The sequence below is a fragment of the Neophocaena asiaeorientalis genome, unplaced genomic scaffold (genome assembly GCF_003031525.2).
Source record: "Neophocaena asiaeorientalis asiaeorientalis breed wild unplaced genomic scaffold, Neophocaena_asiaeorientalis_V1.1 scaffold312, whole genome shotgun sequence".
NCBI classification, from domain to species: domain Eukaryota; kingdom Metazoa; phylum Chordata; class Mammalia; order Artiodactyla; family Phocoenidae; genus Neophocaena; species Neophocaena asiaeorientalis.
The window spans coordinates 2589757-2592415 of NW_020174707.1; the positions used below are offsets into that span (position 1 = coordinate 2589757).

Below are 2659 nucleotides of genomic sequence, written 5' to 3' on the forward strand. Positions count from 1 at the left end.
TACCCACTTCCTCCCACACTTCCTTTCTGCAGAATGGGGCCTGCCGAGGAAATACTGCCAGCAGGACCAAACTTCTCTCCAGAAAGCAATTTATAGTGTTTAATATATAAATAAAAGAACGACTGAGGGGCTTCTCTGGTGGCGCAGTGGTTGAGCGTCCGCCTGCCGATGCAGGGGACACGGGTTTGTGCCCCGGTCCGGGAGGATCCCACGTGCCGCGGAGCGGTTGGGGCCGTGAGCCATGGCCGCTGAGCCTGCGCGTCCGGAGCCTGTGCTCCGCAACGGGAGAGGCCACAACAGTGAGAGGCCCGCGTACCGCAAAAAAAACCGCAAAAAAAAAAAAGAATGTACATTTACATTCAATCTACCTTTTTCTTGACGTTTTTCTCAAAAGCTCTTCTGCCATTTCATCAGACTTGGAATGGGTAAAACATACGTTTCCTTAAAAATTGAGATAGAAACAGAGGCCTCTAGCATCTGATCCACATACAGTTTAGTGCAATCCCAGCAAGGCAGAGCCGGTGAAAACAAGAGAAGGAAGTCAGGTAGGGCCTTAATCCCTCTTCACTTAATCATTTGTCACTTAGTAACAAAAGGCCTAATTCATGTCTCAATATTTTGGGAAACAAATACAAACAATTCCTTATTCAGGTCATTCTACATAATGGTTTATTTCATGTAAGTGACTTTTCCAGAAAGAGTACCAACACATCCTAGTTTGCCCAGGACTTTCCAGTTGTAGCACTGAAAGTTCTGTGTCCCAAGAACCTGCCCTCAGTCCCAGGCAAACCGGGATGCTTGGTCACCTATTTCCACAGATCTAGCACTTATCCTTTCAAATGCTAACACTCTTCTGTCCGGAATCAGTTATGATATAATAGAGCAACAGATCTGTAGTCAAAAGGCCTGTCTTTAAAATCTTATCTCCATCACTTAGTAGCTGTTATAACTCTATACATCAGTTTCCTCATCTATGAAATGGAAAAAGTAAGAGAATAATAGCTACCATACCGGTTGTAGTTAGCCCTGGATGATTAATAAAGTATGTGAAAGTGCTTGCCATGGTGCATGACACAGAGCATGTGCACAGTAAGTTTTGTTTCCTTTCCCTTTGACCATTTTTGGTGGAAATAATTCTTTCCTACCTTTACCAAATGCCAATCAAACCAAGTTTGATGGCAAGAAGTTGGCAACGTGAACATCCAATTACTAAACCACACTACTGCATAGTTCTAAACCTACTTTTGCTTTGAAATTTTTCATCTACAATTTTTTTGGAAACCATGTAATATAGCTCATAAGGAACTGAATCTGAAGTTGACCAAAGAATTATTTGGGGGGAAAAAGGTAAAAAGCGGGTATAGTTGAAGTGTCTAATGAAGTGTCTAATAATGACACTGGTTAAAATAAAAAGTAAAACAGAATCCACATAGCTGCATGAGTGTGACCTGCTGACTACCAGCATCATTATTCTTCTAGACAACTCCTGGAGTCATTCTCACACCAGCCACTACTCCTCCCCCACTGCCCAAACCTGCCCATTCTATTTCTGCAACACCTGTCAAAACAATTTGCCCCTTCCTGCACTTCGCCTGGCTTCAGCCTTCATGGATTCTTGTCTGGATTACAGCAAAGATCTTCTAATGGGTTTCTTTACCTCCAGTTCTTTCTTTTCATTCTACTCACTAAACTGTCATCATAGTTTTATTCCAAAACAGTCATTATCAGACTTCCCTAGTGGCACAGTGGTTAAGAATCTGCCAGCCAATGCAGGGGACACGGGTTCGAGCCCTGGTCCGGGAAGATCCCACATGCTGTGGAGCAACTAAGCCCATGTGCCACAACTACTGAGCCTGAGCTCTAGAGCCTGTGAGCCACAACTACTGAGCCTGCGTGCCATAACCACTGAAGCCTGTGTGCCTAGAGTCCCTGCTCAGCAACAAGAGAAGCCACTGCAATGAGAAGCCTGCTCATCACAACGAAGAGTAGTTAGTCCCCGCTCGCCACTAGAGAAAAGTCTGCACGCAGCAACAGAGACCTAACACAGCCAAAAATAATAAATAAATTTTAAAAATAAATTTATTAAAAAATAAAATAAAACAGGTATTACCATATTACTCCCAAAACTTCATTGTTCTCCATTCTATATACCAAGACGTTATAATCCCTCAGCTCTGCTTGGAAAGCTTTCTAAAAATGATTTTAAGTCAAACAACTTAACTGGGGTCCACAGAGCTATTTAGCAACATAATTGAGAAAGGAACCTAGTTCTCCTGCTTCTTAGTCAAGTAATTTAGGTTTACTTTTTTCTTTTTTTTGGGGGGGGAGGCTGTCACACATATTACATTCCTTTCTAACTTCTCCCATAATCCTCCCTGACCCCCATCCTGAACTACCTGCAGCTACCGCAACACCCACTCCACCCTCCCCCTCCCCCATGCTCTCTGTGCTCTTGAAAATGCTGCTCCCTATGTTTGATACTCTGTATGCTTCATTCTCTGCTGAAAAACACCAACTCATTCATCAAAATTCTACTCACACTTTGCCTCAACGTTCTCCTCAACAGTCTCCCCAGCTGAGGTAGGTATATCCCGCTGTGATCTTACAACAGCCCCTATACACATCTCAGTATTTCAGCATTTCCCAAACTGTACTACTG

At 43.3% G+C, this 2659-nt stretch overlaps 1 protein-coding gene across 4 annotated transcripts in view; it reads right to left on the reverse strand.

The window, feature by feature from the left end:
* CASK (calcium/calmodulin dependent serine protein kinase) overlaps positions 1–2659 on the reverse strand; it is a 373376-nt gene that overhangs the window by 236885 nt on the left and 133832 nt on the right. The gene's annotated exons all lie outside the window — the stretch shown is intronic.